We start from the raw sequence: 22,997 nt of genomic DNA, 5'->3' as shown, positions 1-22,997 counted from the left end.
GTAGGTTTAATAATACAGGTTCCAATGAAATGTACAGGAATCTTGATGTGGTGGTCACTGAGCTGGTAGTTCAAAATCTGAACAGTGGCTATGAAATTATGTTAATGTCTGTTGGGATCTTGGTTTTGGTGAGGAATTTTAGAAAAATTCATAGGAAAACAGGAACAGCACCCCTTTATGAAGGGTGGCATTTCTGGACATAAAAACAGAAATACATAGAAATTCAAAATCCTAAGAAAGGACTTTTATCTAGACAGTAATTAAAGTTGGCCAGAAGGACAAGGAGGATTACTTCATGGAAAATAAGGCAGCTTATCCCTTCTATATATAAAGAGAAAAACATCTCCAATTTATGAAAAACATAGCTACCTTAATGTTAACAGGGACACTTCCTTCATGTTATTTCAAAAGTTTTAATTAGGCCTCCATTTCACTGAGATTCCTACTTCTGGGTAATTTCATGAAGATATTACCAAGGATTAGATTATACTGTAGCCTCTGAAAAGAAGTGCTGAGAAATAGAGAGTCAAGAAGCTACTTCTGATGCTCAGTCAGGAAGCAGCCATTTACTCCAAAGTATATTGTCTCAGGGATGCTGTGAAGGAACCCATGCAAAGAGACTGGTGGTCCAGTTGGTGTGAAGTAGAAGGTGCTGAGTAAGTGATGATGAGACAGTATCAGAGGTGCAGCATTCCACTACCAGAACCAGTCTTACGAGTGGCCTTATGTTTGTATATGTTTCTGTCCTGCACTATTCATGTTGGTTCACTGGACTTCTGGATGGAAAGGCTTATAAAACATGTCTTAATACAACAACATTACTCCTAAAAACTAGCAGAACTTTTGGAAACAAAAGGGGGGACATATCCAGTTCCAGAGTGATAAAATTTATTCTTCTTTTCTGTACTGTTCTGCTTTTAGCAAGGCTGAAAGACACATGGACTCTCTCCAATATTTAGCTCCTTTTAGCAGTTTTCATAGATGTAAAATACCTCTTTTGCATTTTCATAAACTTTTTTTTTTGTTTGTTTTTAATGTCCACATTCTACAGATGCAAACAGTGGAAGATTCAAAGAAAGAAAGAATCTAGTCCTGAAGAGCATGCACTGATCCCACGCTTCAGGTAGGCACATGGATTGAAGACAAGAGACTGAAGAATGAGAAAGACACTGCAGAATAGCAGTTTGATCTGCTTACACTAACAGTTGCTACAGCAAAGACTGAGTGCTGACTACAAGTTTCCTTTGCACAGCAAAGTCAGAAATGGGATTCAAATCATTCAAGAACAGAATAACACCAAAAGAGATCGCTAAAGGGGAAAAGTCAATGCTACAACAGTATTTGAAATGAGTCATTCTTTGTATCAACTGATGCAATCACAATAGCATTAAAAATAAATCAGTGACTTTTTTTACTCATTATTGGTGACATTTATCTGTGCTTGGTATTTTATTCAAATTGGGATGAAAAAAAGACTGGTCCATTTTGAATCCTTGATCACATGTATACAGTACAGGGAAAGCCACACAGCTGTAGACAGCCACACAGCTAAGAAGCAGGAACCCTAAGAAAAGCAATATATTTCAGGCAAAGACCATTTTGCCACTTCAGGATTTCAGTAATGCTCAGGGAAAGCCTATACATTAAAAAACATTATTATTGACTTTTGTTAAGACTTATTTTTAGCTTTTTTTCTTGTACTTTTTGAACTTGTACTTATCACAGTACATAAAAACTAATAATTAAGTGTAAAAGTATGCTAGAATTACTTTACAAAGGGTTATATGCTTAAACAGACAATTCCAGAAACAGTTCCTCATTATCTCAAGAGCACTACACACAGAAAATGGCTTCCTGTTCCTCAGTTTGAGGCCATGCCAACTGTACTTTTTGGCATAGGAGAACACTATATACTCCCTTAAAATCTTTAAAACTCCACATAAACTATGGACATTTCACCCTTGGGGGGGGGGCTTGATATTCAGAAGATTTTGCCTACTAGGAGGGAGACAATTCTATGCTTAAAAAATGATAAGCTTAGCATTTGATGGACGCCCCACCTGGGCAGACCACAGAGAAGTTTTTAAAGAAATCAAGTAACATGCCCACTGAGTTAAGCCCCCTTTTCCTTCAACAGTTCAATGCTTTCCAATAGTTCTTGCTATCTTCATGCATTTGGGACTTGAAATTCTTGGGAACCATTTATACTTACATCATGTATTGCTTACTTATATCTGTCACTCCCTGAATTCTACTCATTTACATCTGTGAACAGTACATTAGCTACTAGACAGTTCCTAATCAGTCTTTCTTTCATTATGATCCACGCTATCTGCTGAACACTCTTGTAAGAGACTTCCTCTCTAATGAAGTGGTTGAAAATTAACCTTACTCTTTGCTCCTGTATGGTTCAGGGACAAAATAAAGAACATCAGCTTACTTCCTTACTTTCACCTCTCTCTCCCCAGTCCCTTTAAAAAAAAATGTTATCTTTCTGTGCTGCTGGGAAGAACTGGCTTATTTCCATGGAATGAGCCCAGCATTAGAGTAAATTTCTGAGAAATCTCCCTATGACAGATTTCTTAACTTTCAAACAAGACAAGAGCCCCTGATATGCTGAATCCATTCTGTCTTGGCTTGCTACCAAACTTGCTGAGAGAAGTGGTAATTGCTTTATCAGTCTTGGAGAGGTGCAGGAAAAGAGTTTAAGATTTTTGTGCTCCACAAAGAAACAAACTCTAGATTTTACCAAGATGCCAAAGTACGTGCACTCTAGGATCACATCTGCACTGCCGTCCTCGAACCTTTCACTTCTTCCAGTTTTGCTGACTTTTCCCTCTCCCTTCCTTTTGCTTTCTTTTTACCTGTTTTCTTTTAAGACACAGTTTCCAACAGAGACTGAATGTTCTTTTAGTTGATGACAAAGAAAAAAACTTCCCACAAGAACTTATTCAGATTTTCACCCACCCTCTGCTTTTCCGCATCTACCTTATCAACTACTTCCAAACTCTGAATGGTCCCAGAGCCCTTTGTGCTTTTCCATATCTGAAATGCAAGTAACTGATACTAACTGCCCACTTTGCTAATGTGAGTTAGAGAAAGAAGTATTCTGGTGGGCTTAATCTACTAACTAAACTTATAATTCTACTAATAAGGGTGTTCATAAGTTTTGTTCATAAGACAGTGACAAGGCTTTATGTATTTATTTAATCTTAGAATTAGATGATTTAGGCCCCGAAGGATTCTGTTGTACTTCACTGAGTTGGACTAGTTCCAGTGTGCCTACGCTCCACGTGTCTATGTATCTCCAGTATGCCTGTAGGTAACCAAACCTGACTGAGGTTTGCTTAGTGGGAAACAACTCTACCAGTCAAGCGAATCACCTCAGAACACTTCTGAAGAGAACAGCAGCAGCAATATGCAACTACTCACTGAAATGCTAGGAAAAATACTACATACACTAAAGCTTACAAGCAGGCCTCCATTTAGATTTGTGCCAGCATTGGAGAACACCATTGTTTCACCTGTTTCCCAAGCACTGAATAAGGTTAAAAAATCAAGCCGGGAAAACCAGTAGCACAGTCAAGACACAAGGTATACTTCCATGCAGTGATAAGAAAAACGTACAGAAACTTTTTTTAAGTCAATGTTGTGCTTTCTAAGCATGAACAAATGCCAATACATGCACAACACTGGTCAAGAAAAATGAACTGAAACAGATGCAGAAAAAGACTACCAGGGGACTGATGAGCCTATCTGACTAAGGAATATTAAAAGAGCTTGGCCTGTCCAGTCCAGCTAAATAAACGTTGAGAAGGGATACATTTGCCATGCTCAAATACCCGAGGGTAGAAATAGCTGAGGAGTGGAAATTACTGTTTAACTAAAGGACAATAGTGGTATGAGAACAGATGGTTATAAACTGCCAAAGAATAAATTTAGGCTGGAAATTAGACAAAGGTTTCTAATCAGCAGGGCACTGAAGCTTTTATACAGCCTTCACAGGGATCAGGCCAAAAAGCTGCTTTAATTGAGGGATAAAGCTTCTCGTATTACTGAAAATGTATTATGAAATATGGTTCCCTATAAAACCACAGTTCTGAAGGCAATGACTTCTGAGGTTCCTTGCAGCCTTCTGCTTCTTGGCCTTTTACACTAAAAATCCATTCATAGCACCATCAACATATCAAAAGTACCATCATGAAATACACTGATTACCCAGAAGTACGACAGCTTCTCACAGAGGGATTTCTAGAGCAGGTAATTCTGGGAAGAAAACTGGACATTAATTTTTTCATTACCTTACTAATAAAGCCACAGAAAGATGGCAAGTGCAGGCAGTACAGGTAATTTCTTTTAGAGCTTATAAAACAGAATTACTGAAAAATCTTACAGTCTCCTAGTTAAGGAAAACTTCTCATCACATCCATGCATACCAGAAAGCCCTCTTGATGACTACAGTAACTGGAAGATGCACTCTGGCCATACAGTACCCTTATCAAAAGGTTATCAGTTATTCTTCTCATTGGTTATTTTTACTAAACTTTTCCATAAAACTCAAGGACAGAGCTCAAGATGAAGATCACGACTGAGAATTAATAAACAGTCCTCATTCCCGATCAATAGGGTAAAGCCATTGTAGGCTCACATGTATTTGCAAACGTTTGAACTTTCCAAAGTATATGTGAAAAAATATTACAGTGGTGGGAAAGTGATTTTCATTACTCTAAGAAGTTTCTGCCCCGTTTGCATCATTTCTTAGTCGTGGATGCACTGTCTGAGTGCATGGATGTCCAGTCTGAGGATATGCCATGTAATCACTATTTTGGGATCACCAAAAATGCTCCACAAAAATGGGAACGGACCACAAAACCTTAAGTAATCTATGCAACTTTTTCTTGATAGCCACTTGTGTGCCACTCTGAGTAGATGATCTCAGGGATATTCTGTTGAGAAGGCCATGGAGATGGCATTTGGACTACTGCTCGTTAGAAATTGTGGAAACAGTTGAGAGTGGGATTTTTTTGGTAGATAATGCCTTTCAGTATTTCCTCAGAAAATCTTCAGCAAATCAATAAGAGAATGTGTGGTTTCCAGTCACAGGTTCCATCTCACTGGGGAAATTCAAAAAACTTTTAAGTATACAGAAATAACTCTAAACTGACTTTGTGTTTCAAAGCAAAGTAGATGCAGAGGCTATAACCATTATTGCTACTAAATTCTTCCTTCCATAGACAATGGGTAAGATCATTCTCACTGTGAAAATCCACTGATGATGGGAGGTTTTCAGCTGCATGCCTGATTAAATGCCACCTCTCAGAATTCCTGGATAACAGAAATTAAATTTTAATGCTCTTAATCTAGTTGGTATTTTTTTCATAAGCCCTTCCTCCCCCTTCCCTTTCTTCTGTGTTATAAATGACCAATTACCTAATCTGAGGTAATGCACACTCTGGTCGAGGCTAATGAAGACACAGTGGGTGAGATCCTGTTTGCAGTACCAAGTCCCATTAGGAAAGATTAATCACCTTCTAACTTACAATCCCACATTTTGGCTCCAAACAGTAAGAAGGCAGAGAAAGAGGCATCCATCACATTAACCAAATAATGCAGCAAACGCCTGGTGGCTGATCAGCAGTGCAGTGCTCTCCTGTCAGGAAGTGTGCAAGCAAAGAGCAGCAACAGCAGTTCTGTGAAGCTGTTCAGAGATCTCCACAAGAAGTCAGGGAAGGGAACGACCCCCAGATGTGCTACAGATTTGTACTTCAGAAGAGAAGGCTGTGTCAGCCCTGAAAATAAAGACCATCACATTGTGATATTACCCTTTCAAAGAAGTCATAATATTGTTCCAACACAGCATGCTTAACCAGCTGAAGGAAACTGAAGAGCAGTAGTTTTAAACCTGCGTAGAATGAAAGAAACCACCAGCTAGGCATTGGTATTATATACCAACAGAGCTTAAGGAATAGCTAAGGCAATCACACTGTACTACCTTATCTCTACATCTAGACAATATTCATCCATAAAACAACCTTTCATCTTTACTAAAGTTAGAATGCACACACATACTGTAGGGCCAAAGGATTTATTCACCGTGACAAGACCTAACCCTAAATGGCCATATCTTCTTACAGAGAGAGTGGGGAGGTGCTGGAACAGGCTGCCCAGAGAGGTTGTGGATGCCCCGTCCCTGGGAGTGTTCAAGGCCAGATTGGATGGGGCCCTGGGCAGCCTGGTCTAGTATTAAATGGGGAGGTTGGCGGCCCTGCATGTGTCAGGGGGGTTGGAGATTCATGATCCTTGAGGTCCCGGTCCCTTCCAACCCTGGCCATTCTGTGATTCTGTGTTTATGACAGCAAGTCATTCCTTTGTTAACCTTTCTTCAGAGACAGAACAACTAATTTGTCTTATGGACCAAGACAAAAAGGTTGGTGGTAGGAGAAGGGGAGACATTGTTAGAACATCTGCCTTCTGAATAACTACAGTCTAATGCTGTGTAACCACCAGAAGTCAGAGTAATTAAAGAAAAAGGGAAGAATCTGCATCTCCTGCCTTCCTATCTTTGTCACCAGAAAGCACTGCACCACTAGAAATGGCAGAAATGGTTTTTGTGTGTTTTGTTTGTAATAGCTGGATTCTTTGAGAGTTGTTTTAGAATCGTACTATTTTTTGCTATTGTTGCTTAAATTTCCTTCATTTAAAGAGTGAAAAAATCTTTTCTTCTCATTCAGAGATACTCCAGAAAATTGAGAAATATCTTAATTGTGACACAGAAGGATCAGTCCTTGATCCTCTTTTTATTCACAACATTCAACAGATTGCCTAGAGATGTGGTGAATGCCCAGCCCGTGGGGACATTTCAAGGTCAGGGGAACTAGACAGAGCAACCTGATCTAGCTGCAGGTATATCACTTCATTGCAAGGGAGTCCAACTATTCGACCTTTAAGGATCCTTTCAATTCAAATTTTTCTATTATTCCATGCCTCCAGACACCTTCTTTGCTGAACATTCTCAGCTTCCAAGATCCTTTAGCATCCTCATATAAAATAACTTACCAACAGATTTTACAGTGTCAGAGAAAAGCTGAAATGAGATCCTCCAAAACTTACAGTACATATTGCAAGAGACTGAAAAAAAATTTTCAGTTGTGCTTAGTCATGATCAAGTTCAGCCTCTTCATAGAGGCTAAGAGAACAAGCTGACACACTGAGCACTCCATTTAGTTTGCAAAGTAGGAAGACATTCCTACACAATCTAAACATAGTTTTTTAAACAGTTTAAAGTTGTCTTTCTCAAGCTTGCAAATGAAATGTTTTTAGGTTCACTTCTAAAACAGAAAGGTATACAAGACAAGCAAGAGAACCTTCTTCTTGGAGGCTGAAAATCAGGTGGTGACTTCTTTACTACTGTCTTTTAGAGAAGAAAATGCCTGCTTAAACTTCCACCAATTCTAGTAGTTAAGTAGCATGTTAGGAGAAAATATGGAAGAAAAACAACATAGGGAGCTGAAGTGGCAGACAGATTTAAAATCTAGTTTGACTGATTTATTTGCAAATACAAGGGGTGCATGCAAAACTAACATTAGTACAGGAAAACAAGAAAATCTGATTCAGAAGTATGAAATTGCTTCTTGATGAAGTTTTAAAAAACCCAACAAGAGAACTTGTAAATCAGTCTTCAGAGACTCCTCTGTACCACAAGAACTTTCAAATTATTTTCTAAATATTTCACCCTTTCTTTCCCCAGAATAAACTTAATTTTCTTCTTTTTCCTCAAAGCCTTTCTTAAAACCTAGTGATAAGCATGACTTGATCAACATTGAGCATGCTGTTCTACCAAGATTTAGTGATCAAGTTCCACTGTGTGCATATTTAACTTCAAATAAGTGGTTTGGGGTTCTCAAGCTATGCCTACCAGGAGAGTTGCTAGACAGCAACTCATACAAGGCTCAAAAGAAGAATTAAAAGGACCCAAGATTGCACCTACTTATGATGCAAAGCAGTATAATTCAGCTGAACTCATGGAATGAGCAATGATGAGAGAAACACTCTAACACATTAATTGTGGTAGCCCAAGAGAAAGTCTCTAAAATGCCCTATGACTACTAACAAGGAAAAAATCTTAGAATTTGCTCAATAAAAATACAGAGAAAAGGGCTCTATAACTTCAAACAGAAATCAATTTGGGAATTAAGTGATGTGGAAAAAAATCTCACCTAGTTCACATTAAAAGAAAAAGCTTAGGTTTCCTCAGAGAGTCCACCATAAAACTCTGTCAGGAGAGATTTCCTGAATCAAATGAGAGAAGACAGCTTTACTGCCCAGGTCAAGGCCTAGGAGGTTTGCAGGACTTTCTATGCTCTTCTCCAGAGAAATGGTTATTTGACAGGTGTACAAAACAGGAGAGATTTCTCAGGTGGATTAATCAGTGTTATTCAGAAACATCTTTGAGGATTATTGCATTGTGGAGGTTATTGCCTGAAACTGTACGATTTCTAGTGCCAAGAACCTTCCTAGAGCAGTTAGGAATGCACGCACTTCCACTGTGAAGTTTACAAATATCATTCTAAGAACATAAAAGCTCAACTTCTGTTTTCTGAGAGAACTATTACTGTTAAAACATCAGTTCAAAGAATGCAAAGGGCAAACATTTGAGAGCATGACCAGCACCTCTGTCAAAGTTTTCTTTTGGATTTCTAATAAAAACTGACTGCACTTTCCAGGATTCACTAAGTAGCATTTACTTACCTGGGAAACACCAAAAGAATTTTACTCAGCTTTTGACCTCTCATCTCAATCAGAAGCCCTAATTAGAGCCAGAAGCAAGGGAAATGGTTCTTATGTCAAGGAATCTCAAGAACTTTTCAAGATCTTCTTCCAACTTCTCAAAACATTCCCCTGTATAAGCTACCAATTTGTCATCAAAGCATATTGGTTGTTACTTTCTTACAACCTGAGCCAAATTTCTACCAGTGGAAGGCATGCAATTAATGCTAAACTAACTAGTCCCTGCCATCTCCCAAGTGCCTTTTGAAAAAGAAACTCCATGAGACATGAAACAGTCTCACTGTCACCTGTAGTTAGCAGCTCTCACTCAAAAGATGTACAGTGCCACCATCAGCAAATGCCAAAGGGGACCTAGAGTCATTAAGAAAACAGGGAAAAAGAAAGCAAACAAATGAGAATTGAGGGAAACTTTGCTCAGTACTTAATAGTTTAAAAACTGTCCCTGGAGAATTCAATTTCTTCTGCTCTGTGCTCTCCTGCTGTTTAATCATGAGCTCTGTGGACACATAGCTGCTGCTCTCTCTGTGCAAGCCCTGGGCTGTCCTCGGGAAGCACATGGGAAAAACAAATACCTTAACCCTCACTGAGAATAGCAAATCCTGAGTTAGAGAGAAGACAGCAACAGAAAGAGGAAGTCTGAGTTATGCCAGTAATAACAAGGTGAGCAGAATACTTACATCATTAGATTGTGTTCTACCTTACCCATACTCCTGGCTTTCACATCCAAAATGCTTTCAAGTTCCTGTTTGAACTTCAAAACTAATTTATAACCGATATCAAGTAAGCATGAGTCACTTAACCAGAAGAGCAGGAAGACTGCAGTTATTTGCTAACACTAATATTCTCAAAGAGGGCAGAGGAAATACCACGTTGTACACAAAATTCCCTCACATCCAACAAGTCTTGAACATACTTTCCAATACTCCATGTCTTGAACCAAGATAAGTCATTCCCAGACAAGGTTCTAGGGAGAACTTGTAGAGAAATAAGTAGTACAGCCCCATCCTCCTTTTTTGCTGGATTTCCACAGTCAATGTACATTGACAGAGATGTGATAAGAACAACCTCTGAGTTGAAAATTTCTAACCATCTCTACTGCACATCTGATTATATTCAGTACTATTTCTAAAGTTGTATATATGTATTAAATTTTGAACCATAGATCAGAGAGCAACTTCAAAAACTTGCTGGAGATACCCAGACAAAAAGCTTCTCTTGCCCCGGAGATGTGTTACACAGCATTTACATGCCTCAGCTCATGGTATTTAACAGCTATTGGCAGAAATTTCAGCTCAACCCCAGAAAGTGTTCTGAGCTAAGTAAGAAGAGATCTTTACACAAATGAAGTCATCAGTTTAATTTAGGATCTTAAATTGAGTGAAATGTAGTAGTTACGAAATGAGTAGTTATGAAAGGAGTCCTGCTGAAAGGTACTTGAAACAGAGAACTGTTAATGACTTGCCCTGAAGTTGAGATGATCCAGATTAATCAGCTATAAGGAATTAAAAAGGGGGAGTGCAAAGTGGAGGTAAAGGGGATATTTGATCTCTGCTTCATTTAGGTATGAAAGGACTTTTGTACTTATTTTCTACCTGTCACCTCAACACTGCTCAGGGGAATTTGAGACTACAAATTATAAATAAGGAATCCACTCTCAGCATAAAAAAAAAAAAGTGCAAGTTCAAAGCATAGAAAATACTAAGAACAAAAGCAGGAGGACAAAGGACAAGTAAGGATAGACTGTTCTTTACAGAAGGATGAGACAGTGAGAGGTTAAGCTGCAGAGACACTGAACGCATACCTAGAATGCACAAATGTACATGTGGTAATCATGATGCAAAACTGGCAGTCTCCAGGGACCTGCAACGGGTGAAGAAGCCTTTCATGTCAGGCACCTCTTTCTGTAAAGAACAAAGCCTGCCATGAAGAACAAAAGGAAGTTCTCTATGACTTCAAAATTTGCTCATGAGTCACTTCCATCACTTTCCACACCTATATTAAAATCATTTTAGCAACCCAACGGAGGCTTATTGCCCTGGCCAGCTTGCAAAAAGTGACTTATCGTATTGCTTAAGAGCCTCCCTACATTGGAAGAAGCACAGCAGAAAAACCAGCACCCCTTTCAAACAGTGACATCCCATGTTCCCTCCTTGCTAGGGCAGTAGATTCAGACCAGTTTTATTCTTCTGCTTTCAGATTTGGAGTAGAAAAATACAAGAGCTCCCAAAACCACAACTCCCAACTCAACGGGAAAGCACATGGTGGGAGAACTGCTAATGATTTTAAGTAACATGATCAGATAATTGAAGTTTCCAGAGCTGAAGCCAAATATTTTTCCACATGACAAAAATAAATAGACACAGAACTAAGCGGACTCATGTGAGGTGTAATCATCCTCATCACTTAGCAGGCTAAAATGAGGACTGACCACAGACAAGAAGATGCAGTCTCAGCTCCACTGCTTGCTCATTAGTACGGCTGCTCCCAAACAATGGCACCCTGAAGTAGCTTCCTGTGGCTTTCCTAAGCCCTCTCAAGTCGTAATAAACAATGAGGAAGATACAAATTGCAGAGCGCACAAAGCCTTAACGTGAAAGGTCTATTTGAAGGATTAATTTCAAGAAGAGAAAAAGGCAACTGGACAGAAAGATATCCTTTTAGGTTTTTGCGTTTCAGACACCCACCAAAGGCCCTGGAAAGCTGAGGAAAGCATTCCTAGGTCTGATGGGAACACAGCACCATCTCGTGGAGTGAATGGAAGTACAAGGAACAAGAAACAAGTATTTCAGCACTTGAGACATCAACACCTTGGCTTTTTGACAGCCTTCTAACAGGTTAACAAATCTCTCTATCGAATTTGTGCTTTAAAAAAAAAAAGTTCTCTACAGATCTATAAAGAACAAATGAACAACAAACAACTCTATTTTTATCTCTCAAACTCATCACTGTTAACATAAACACTGGGGCCTCTTCATAAATAGAGATGTGTGGGCAGATAACCATCTGTACTAAATGCTATTGGCCTGTAGGCCTAGCACAGCTGTGAGCACTCTTTTCTTGCAAGTCGGAGTCTCCTTTGCTTAAAGGTGAGCAAAGAAAACAGGTCTCTTAAAATTATATTTGTAAGGAACCGAGACCTGTACTTCCATGTAAAAGAAAAACATATTTTCCATTCAGAAAAAAGGCCTGGAGAAAATTCAGAAAGGAAGTTATTCCATGCTTTCCCAATAGTTCCCAGGTAAGAACTACTGACCTGTCACAGCCTCAATTCTGTGCCAGGGAAGATCATGGAACAGATCTTCCCAGAAGCTATGCTAAGGCATGCACAAGACAGGGAGGTTATGTGAAACAATCAGGTTCACTAAGAGCAATTCACTCCTAACCAACCTAGCATCCTTCTGTGATGGCATTACAGTGTCAGTCAACAAGGGAAAAACCATTGATGTCACCCATCCAGTAAGGCCTTTGACACGGCTCCCCGCAACATCCTCCTCTCTCAAGTGGAAAGATAGGGATTTGATGAGTAGACTGCGCAATGGATGAGGAACTGGTTGCAAGTTTGTAACCAGAAAGTAGTAGTCAATGGATCAATGTCCAGATGGATGAGTAACTCAGAAGTTACTATTGGGACCAATGCTCTTGAATATCTTTATCAATGACATCAACAGTGGGATCAAGCAAGTTTGCAGATAACACTAAGCTGTACGGTGTGGACAACATACCTGAGGGACCTTTGACAGTACACTCCTTGCTACCTCACTCAGCCTGGCTGTTATACCCAAGACCTAGTACATACAGTGAGGTACGAAATATCTTGTCCTTGGGACTGATAACAATCAAAGTTTCACTGGAGATAGTTAATGATCACCATATTGTCTTAAACCGGATGCTCAGAGACTGATAATAGACACGTAATCCAATAGATCCAATTCTAAGTATGTTTATAAATCAGTCAATACACCACAAATAGCAAGGAAACTAATAACTTCTTTGAGAATTCTTCTTGCAAGCAGCTGGTCACACATCAGAATCTTCCCTTGAGTAAGGACATCTTGTGAGGTTACTTAACACCTGGGCAGAGAGTAACCCAGCACATGGTGATGCCTTGCTGGCAGATCCTCAGTGAGTGATTTATTGTTTTTACACTATAGTAGCTTCACTAATATTTGATCTTGATTTGATTTGTTATGCACCCTCCACCCTCAAGGATATCTAGCCTTTAGAATCTTGTTAAGTCACTGTCATCATCATTCAAATTACCATATTATGTCTATTTTATAACAATCTTTTCTGCCTTTCTCTTACAAGTGAAGTGTGCAGTGCTTTAATCTTCATCTATGATAAGTTGAGATGTCATTAGAGAGACCTAGACAGGCTCAAGCAGCAGGCTGAGGACAGCCATGAAGTTTAACAAAGGCAAGTGCAAAGTCTTGCACCTCGGTCATGACAACCCTTACTATCAGTACAAGCTGGAGGATGAAAAGATTGAGCACAGCACTGTTAAAAAGGACTTGATGGTACTTGTGGGTGGTAAGCTGGACATTAGCCAGCAATGAGCCCAGGAAGTCAACTGTACCCTGGGTGGCATCAAAAGAACCATGGCTAGCAGGTCTGTGCTGTAAGACCTCACCTGAGTACTGCACCCACACACAGAGTTCATAGAACAGGAGAGACACTGTCCTGTTAAAGCACATCCAGAGCAGAGCCACAAAAAGGATGCAAGGGATGAAACACTCGCCTACAAGGACAGGCTGAGAAAACTAAGGTTGTTCAGTCTGGAGAAAAGAAGGCTCCAGGGAGACCTGACAGCAGCCTTTCAGTATCTAAATGGGGGCTATAATAAAGAAGGGGACAGACTTTTTAGCAGTGTCTATGGTGATAGAACAAGGGGAAACAGTCTCAAACTAAAAGGGGAGATATAAATTGGGTATAAGAAAGAAGTATTTTATGATAAGGGTAGTGAGGCACCAGCACAGGTGATATGGTGGATAACCTGCCCCTGAAGACATTCAAGGTCAGGCTGGACAGGGCCCTGAGCAATGTGATCTAGCTGTAGGTGTCCCTCTTCACTGCAGGGGGGTTGGGCTTGATGGCATTTAAAGGTCCCTTCCAACACAAGCAATTCTATGATTCTGTATTTGCTCCCAAGCACGGAAGCTTGCTTACAGAGCATGTGAGAGTGACCTAAGTTACCCTGTTCATTCACATCTTTCCGATCATACAGAAGAATTTCCTAGCACCAATGAAGGCAATATGAAAACTGGATTAGTTTCTCTTTCAGTGACTGAACTCAGAAATTCATCTCTGCAACAGAAAGCATACAAGTACCATAACTTCTAAAGGAGGTTAGGGGTCTTCACAGGGCAATGGAATTGATCCCGTATCCTGACACATCTCAAATATCTCCAGTTTAGCAAATACTTCATTCTTATTTCACTCTGGTCTCTAGAATGAAATTTGTTTAAAATATAGCAGGCATTATGTTTAAACTGTCTACCACTTTGACTAACTCATAAATTTACTATAGGTCTCTTGTGTGATATCTGAGACAAGTATATTCTCTAGTGTGCCTAATTTAAGCTTAAACCACCAGATCTTATGAATCTTCCATGCATCAGAACCTTCAGTAGTAATTCCATATTCTAGTGAATCTCTGTTAGGATGCTTTCCCAAGACAAAAAAAAACTAGTTAGTGTCTAAAGCATTCATCAGAATAATCTACTTCAGCAGATGAGGTAAAGAGTTCAGGCCTTCAGCCCTTTCTAGCCAGAGCTGGAACAAAATAGAAAAAATGTGTTGTTTACTTTTTCTTTCCTTTTTTACTCACAGTACAATCACTTAGACACTTATACAATTTGTGTTTAAACAAAAAGCATAGATAGTTCTGTCTCACCTCAGCACTCAGTAAACAAGTGCAACCATTTGGAACAAGGTAATTCTCAGGATCTTCTCCATTCAGCAGCACTGCGTGGTGCAGCATTACATGGAGAAACCCAGGCCCATCCTGAATTTAAACAGATTGGATTGTTGTGGTGCCCTATCTGGTCTAATGTACCATGCAGATGAGCACAACTCAGCAACACTTCAGACAAGTATTTCAAGTATCTGTGATGTATGAGCAAATCAACTGCCACGTATTGATGCTACAGGGAGGATAGCGCTGTTACTGAAGAACATCATACCCCATTGGGTGATTAAATGTTTTCTAAAGTCAAACACTATGCCCATGGACTTCCCTCTCACATGCACACGCTCTGAAGACCAGACTTCCTCTTACCTCTTGTCAAGTAGCTAAAGTGCTGACAGCAGTTTGCCAGCAGCCAGATTCACAGTCAGTGTTTCTGAGAACTACTCACTCACATAGACGAGGGCTTAAAAGCCTGACCTTGCTCAGTTCATTATACACTGCAACACAACCGACTCAAGTGCTACAAATGCAAAGCAGAAAGCTTAGTCTTTACTGATGTCAGCAACAGATCTGCCTTCTGTAATACGTAGTTAGCTGAGATCTGATCCTTAATTTAAACCCCAGATCACAGACACTTTAATGACAGCCTGCATTTCCAGGTGCAAGACGCCTGACTGCTGGAGTCTCCAGTATTAAAAAGAGATGCCAGTATTACCAATATTAGCATTTTGTGGTCTTCACTTATGGGAATATCTGTGACAGACAAACTATTAAAGACACAGGTGCTTCTAAGGGACCTATAAACCATATGATGGATGGCTTTTAATATTGCTATCTATCTTCATCATTTGCCTGAGATCAGCAGGGCAGAGAAGTAACAGACAGAAGGTCATTTAGTGCAATTTGAAAAAGAAAAGAAGAAAAAAAATATGACAGATAGTTATGGGAAGCCAGCAAACCTGACACCAGCTTTGCTGTGGTCAAACACTGCAATTAGATTACAAAAAAAAGAAAGGAGAAATAGAGTTCCAACCACACTTTCTTCAAAAATCAACATGCTGGATTCTCTTTGATAGAAAAAAAATGCTCATATTTGGCAGGTGTATTATTAAATCCAATATCTAGTCAAGATACTCTGGTCTTGAGGTCAGTTATATTATCTGAGACAGTTTTTCAGTGAACACAAACAAAACCTCAGGTTGAGTCTAGAGGCATTCAGAGAAGCATAGTACAAAGATCAAATGTTCTCTCTGCTTTTCTGGGGCAAGAGCCATTTCTTTCTCTTGCTCCAATCTCACTCAAGATTACAGCCAAGCACCCCGCATGCAACAGAAACATTTCCCTCCAACAGAAGTCCTGTCATTTGATTACTGTACCCCTTTTTTCTCTGAAGGGCTTTTCCTTCCAGAGAAGTTTGTCACCCCAATATTTCAAAAACAACAAAAGTTATCTGCAGTCAGTGCAATGCTCTGCTCCCATGGTTTGCACACACTTAAATACCAGCATGCAGAAGAACACCTCCACAAAAATAATCAAATTCACTAAAAAAATGCTCCTCCATGCACAGCTTGTTTCACAGGTACCTAAACAGCCACTTTCGACCTGCCCCTCAGGGACTATTATTAAGATAACTGTAATTAAGGTTTTGCATCGAATCCCCAGTGTTCCACAGCTGAGATTATTATACCAGCTCCTGGGTAACAAGATTGCAATGTAACAAAGATATATCCCCAAATACGGCTAAACTCAGCTGGAGATCAATAGGTAGCCTTCTTCCAATGACAGGCAATAATTAGTATATTAGACAGCCAGGATAATGAATGAGAATCTCATTCAGGATATCTCATTCCTCTAGCCTTTGTTTTTCCTTTCAGTATTTCCCTCTAAAAACCAAACAGAATAAGCATACAAGTTTTCTCTTCCCTCCCATTCACTCCAGCCTTCTGCCTTGAAAGCTCAAAAGCTAGCAAGCAGAAAAAGATTTCCAGCACTACCTGCATCCCCCTTTGCATGTTGGCACTCTCAAATATGTGCCCTGTAAACATTATGATATATATTTGTCCATGCTATTTATTGTGAACTTAAAGATAGCTTTCAGCCTAAAGTATAAAACATATCACATATATGTTAATATAATTTGGCCTATTTGCTATATGGAATCAGGGCATTCCAAGCCAGACAGCGATCTCAGTGATACTGGCATAGACCTCAAATTAACTCACTGAAATCAAAATAATTTTACTGCTACAAACAAAATCTAGTCCATGAAATATAAGGACCAAATTCTTCATCTACTTGTTCCCACCAACCCACTAACACTGGCTCCTCTTTGCAAACTGTTTTCCACATGAGCAGCCTCAGAATCACCTTGCAAACCCCCCAGGCACAAGGAATTAAATGTGCTACAACGTAGCTTCGTGCTATCCAGGAAAGCATTGTGAACACCATTCCATCTCATTAACACCATTACACTTTCTTCACCACACGTTAGACTCACAAGAATGACTTAAAAGCACAAACATTTCACCTGATTGAGTATTGCAAAGATGAGAAACTCAGGTGGGGCAAAACAACATAGTAAACTACCACAAGCCAGAGCTTCCAGGCAGGAAAGTAGACCTTACATGAGATTCAAATTTCCATAATCTGTAGTACCAGCCATGTCCGGGAGACTAAGAGGCAACAATTAAAGAGAAACTGCCCGTGCCTTCACCTTGGTAGGTGAGTGGAGTATCTTGCTGTATCAGCAGCAGAACAGGTGCAAACAGATTAACAGGCTTCTGCAACAGTTTGTTTCTCTGCTCAAATTCAAATATCATCTGCTGTGGTAAGGTGCCCAAATATCTCATGTTGATGAAACCTGCTATAAAATTCATCAAGAGTATGGGGTGCTAGAATGGAATATAGAAGTTTTGCAGCATTATATGAAACGGAATCAAAATAATGGTTACGAAGCTCAAGATGACTTTTGCATAGAAAATCCAATATTACATTAGCCATCAACTTCCAAACTCACTACTGTAACAACTTCAATACACAAGCTGATGTAAGAAGAGAATGTTAAAAGAATAAAATAGATGGTTGAAGCCTATTCCGATGTTTTCCTGGAGTCTTTACATACACTGTTTCCCAAAGGAAATATGGGCACATATAGGATATTACAAGGAAGCAGCTGCATTTAAAATCCATCAAATCCTTGTTACATTGACAGCTTAAATTACTTTATTTCCTAACTTACATTTAGTGGAAATATAGGCTTAGAGATCATCAGTAAATGGACTGGGGGGTGACAGAACCAAACCAGATACTCTTATTTTTTACCACATTTCTTTTGTTACTGCTGTCAACTTACATCACTGCCCCCTCAGAGATCGTGCTCTGAATGTGCCATTACTTAAGGAACAGTTTCCAAGACCAGTACTTTCATGCAGCAAAATGTTCAGTATCACTCACTCAGCTGCTTACAACACAGAAAGTGATAATTAGAACCATGGTGATCAAAAAGTATCACGTAAAAAATACAGTCATCAGTGAAAGATGAGATCAAAACAGAGCTGCACTATGGGAACATTCTTCTGACATGTCTATGAAAATGGCATAGCTGCTGACCAGTGTCAGGAAGAGAATTAAGAAACTACTTAAATTTCTCCAAGGCTGATACTGAAGCTGTCATCACTGCCACCTGTAGAAAGCTTCCCTTCTGTCCTGTTGAAGTTTGTAGTATGGCTGGGCCATAGCTTATGTGCTGACAGCAGACAGGTGCACACAGATACCAGTGACTGATTGCAGTTCTCATCCTAAATGCTTCTTCTGCCAAGCTGTTGAAGCAATCGTAATTAAATCACTCACCAGAGACCTAGCTGCAATTTGGGGATCACAAAAGGATAAAGTTGGCTAGCTTTCACATTTGGAAAAAAAAAAAAAAAAAAAAAAAAAAAAAGAAACAGTTTTCTGTCAGGGCACCTTGAAGAGGTGTTGAAAAGTGCAGAAGCAGTGATTTCTAAAAAGCATCTGTCACTCTAACTCCTTTCTCACCCAGCACAGGAACACCCAAATTCCTCCCTGATTTTAACAGTACCCATTCTAAATGACTCCCAAAGGGCACCTGGGGTAAGCAAGCTCTTGAGCTGCAATCTGATTTCATTCTCACAGCTATTACTCAAGGGAGGGGAAATGCCTTTCAGTAAAAATACAAGCAACAGGCATTCTTAAGCTAGCCAAATGTTAAAGCAATTATGTAGCAGGTTATTACTAAGCAACAGAAATGTCCAGGGTGCTCTAGTAAAAAATACAGATACATCACTGCTCTAAAGATGCTACAAATCTTGGAGTTGCAGTGCAAATGAAAATAAACAGCAGTATGAATTGTAAAAGCAGGGTTCACAACCCAAACCACAATAGTACAATTTGCATCATGCAATGAAGTCTGCAGTTGCATTTCCCTCCTCTTTGAAGGAGGGGAGGGTAAGTTCATTCAGAGACAGAAGACCCCAAAGGCTTAAGATAGGAACTCAAATGAGCCATCAGCCAGAAAATGCAAGTTATAGTAGAGGGCACCTAAAAGATCACAGTAAGTCAGGGCAAATCACGAGGAGGCAAGCAAAAATTAGACAGGGTGCCTGACCTGCTGCGAAGAAGTATGATTCACTCAAGATAAATCAGAGGTGACTCTTGCTTAATGTAGGGTGCCTGTCTCTGTAGTATCAAAGGCAAATCCCTCAGTGTGCTGATATTTAAACAGCTGACTGGTTTAGCTGTGCATGACTAATGAAGTCTATACAGATTTATTTTCTACACGCTAGCAACCTCTTGCTCTCTGACTCAATAAGCTAGGCACATTAGAAATCATTGAATAGTAATCAAATACAAACAATGAAAAGGGTTTCTGTAAGTAAATTAAGCTGAGTATGCTGGCAGCATACAACGCTATGAAGCATTGTCAAAGTCTGGACAAAAATTGGACCAGATGGCAGCAAAACCAAAATATTGATGAGAGGGAAGACTATCTCCCAAATGGGGATCTGAATTCCTCAGCAGAAATAGCTATAATTGCTCAGTGAAACAAACTACATAAGAGTAGAGTACAAATGGTTTGCATGGATGTCAGAATAAAGTTATCACTATAAAGAAACAATTAATAAATTTAGCTATTCTCCCTATTATAAGCAGTCTCCTCTAATGACTATTCTGCCATACTATTTAAGCAGAAATGAGGAAAACTGGTTCTGCCACTACCTTTTGGCAAGGTAGTCTACAATCTACATTCTCCAGAAACATCAATCTACTCACGTATTCATTCACTTATGTGGAGTAGGGGAAGGACACGAGAAGGATGGATGTTACCCTGGCATCCCTGCTCCATATCCAAAACACATGCATGGCAATAAGGCCAGCTTCATTCTTCCTCATTTGATCCAAAACATTTTGTGCTTTACTCTGATGTATTCTCCGATGTATTACTTCTAGATTTTATCTATTTTTTGTTTATTATTATTTTTTATATATTCTTCCTTTCAAAGTCCAGTAAAAAAAAAAAAAAGATCTTTGATACTCACTCAGGGACATGATTTAGCAGTGGGTTGTTAGAGTTAGGTTGTAGTTGGACTTCATGATCTTTAAGGTCTTTTCCAACTGAGCAATTCAATGGTTCTATTATTCTAAGCCTCACTGACTGCAATTACAGAACTGAAATTCACACAACTTCTTCTTATGATAGTGCTAAACATAGGAAGAACAAAGTCACCATGACCTTCTTTCCTCCTCCAAACGTGACTCACCAAAATACAAAAGGAGTATATAGGCTACACATCACACAGAAAGGAATCTTAGGGAGAAAAATATAACTAATTACGCAAAAAGAACAGACTTCTTGCACTTCTTAACCAAACAATCCAATCAGAAGGATAGAAAACGGCTCTGTTTATCAACAGCTATGCAGAGTGGAAGCAAGTGAAGATATACATGCAAAAAGACAAACATCAGCTGCCTTTGCTTTTTACCAAATAAACTGAAGCCTTGTTTTTAAATCAAGTAGATATTACAATCCACAGTTAACAAATAAACAAATAGTGCACCCACTCACCCCAAAGACCAAATCAATAGTCAGCAGATGAACTTAACTGTTTCAACAAAAAGAAGCTGTTTGAAAAAGTGCTTTATACTCTCCTTGCACTCGTCATTGCTGCAGGCTATTGATCTTTTACAGACAAACAGCCTCCATTAATACATACTTGTGTTAGTCTGGCAATTTCTCCTGGTAAGCTTGACTCCCCAGTGTTACCCATCTGCAGGAGGAATCAAGTAACAAGTATTTTTTTAATTATCTAGTTTGACATGCATTATAATCACTTCCAGTAGCTAGATTGCTGAAGTGTTTTTTTTTTTCCTCCTTTTTAAATGTGTTATCTGTGTGCAAAAAGGAAATACCATGTCTGATTAAACACATAAGAACAAGATTAGGAATCTCTAAAGCTGGACATCTGAGGTTATCTGGAGTCTGTAATGAATACTATTTCATCTGAGATCACGGTAAAGAATTTGCTTCAATTAACTAACTAGATAGGATGCAACTCCCTCACATGAAAGCATTTCATTAATATAATGGGCTAACTTCCAATTCTGGTACCTCATCTGCTCAAAGTTACACAATGGCACAGACTGCAACACTTTGGAACACTTTGGTTTGCTTGTTTTAGATTACACAGAAGTAATCTACACTTGACATCACTTATGATGAATCCAATCTAAAGAACATGTAACTCAATTAACATATAAATGCCTGCATGTATCATAAAAAACGTATCTAACAGATGAGAACAGAAAGTAAAACTTTTCTCTCCCCACAATCCATAATACTTCATAACAAGCAGGCAACCAAAAACACAACTCTTTCTTTAATGTCCTGATACAAAGCAAAGACTCACTAAAAAAAAGAATACACAAGAAGGTTATACGCACGTTTTGATGATCCTGGTTGAAGTCCCATTGTGTTTCAGGAATCCATGTGACTTACCTTTCCAGTCCATTTTAAAACCCACAACCTCCTGTCAGCATTTCTAAATCACCAGACAGGCCAGATACTAGGAAGCTGACTACTACCTTGCTCAAATCACCTCCTCTTCAATTGAACTACCACCTCTGATCTGCATGGTTTCTAAACATCAGCTCTAAAAAGCAACAAGGAATCTTCAATTACAGCCATGGGAACCTGGTTTTTTGACATCCGAGAACCTGCTTTAAGTCATTAACAACAGCCTAACAAAGGCACTAGAGCATTCTGGAGATGTGAAGTCCAACACATTTGAAACAAAACTGCAGTATCTCTCTTCAGAGATTTCCACATCACATACTTAAATACAGTCCAATACATTCCAAAGAAGCACTTATTTTACACCATTGTTTTAAGGTGTTATGCTTAGCAGTACTAAACTGAACTCTCTGAACAAGAGGGGTGCAGGAATGGAGAGCTGAATGTCCAACAGGGTTTCCAGATCCCCTCACATACCTCTTATTCTGCTCTCCCCCCCCCAAAAAAAAAAAATTAAAACAAAAATGCAGAAAATCAGTGTCACATCCTGTTGCTCTGATATTAAATGTTTCTTTTAGACCGAACTGAGTCATTCTAGATTCCAAATTAATCTAAAAACAGATCTGACACTGGAGCCTCTAGATCTGTGTCTGTAGTACCCTTCTTATACAGCCAGTGCTGAAGCACAGAGCAGCCTTTTCAATACTTGTTTGAGGCAACTATACTGGGAGAAAGGGGAGAGCAATTCAAGTAACATTTCAATTGATGAAAGAGTCACAGAAATGCAGGCTTTCTGGCCTTCAGCAGGAACAGACTGTGAATACTTGTTAAACAGTTTGTCATTTTTGTCATCAATTCAGCCATATCTAAGACTCCGAGGAGAAGGATACAGGTATGACACTGTGCTAATATCACACACCTTACTGTTATTCCTAATAAATTCTCTCATAAATATACATAATCAAAAGCAGCAGCTTATGAAATGCAGGTGGTCATACTTTTCCAGCCTTAAAGTTTCTGCACACAATAAGCCAAATTATTGATGATTACAATTATGCTTATTACAGCACTGATGGTGTGTGCTTCTTTGCTTCCATGCCTTGGAGCAGGGAAGGAAATGGGAACTAGCCACCTGCTTAACAGAAGCTGAGAGAAAACAGAGCTAATGTGATCTGCTTCCTGCTTCCAGGAGCAAATATCTTATCAGAATGAACAGACAAACATGTGAGGGCCAAAGGAGGGCTTCAGGTTTTTGTTTAACTGTTTTAGCAAGTT

The 22,997-nt window shown here is 39.3% G+C and overlaps 1 protein-coding gene across 1 annotated transcript in view; it reads right to left on the bottom strand.

Moving 5' to 3' along the window:
- Positions 1-22,997, bottom strand: part of NRXN3 (neurexin 3) — a 938,203-nt gene that overhangs the window by 486,819 nt on the left and 428,387 nt on the right. The gene's annotated exons all lie outside the window — the stretch shown is intronic.

This window comes from Phasianus colchicus, chromosome 5 (genome assembly GCF_987193195.1).
Source record: "Phasianus colchicus chromosome 5, bPhaCol1.hap1.1, whole genome shotgun sequence".
In the NCBI taxonomy this organism is placed as follows: domain Eukaryota; kingdom Metazoa; phylum Chordata; class Aves; order Galliformes; family Phasianidae; genus Phasianus; species Phasianus colchicus.
The sequence above is the reverse complement of the archived record's forward strand: the minus strand, read 5'-3'. Positions and strand labels throughout refer to the sequence as shown.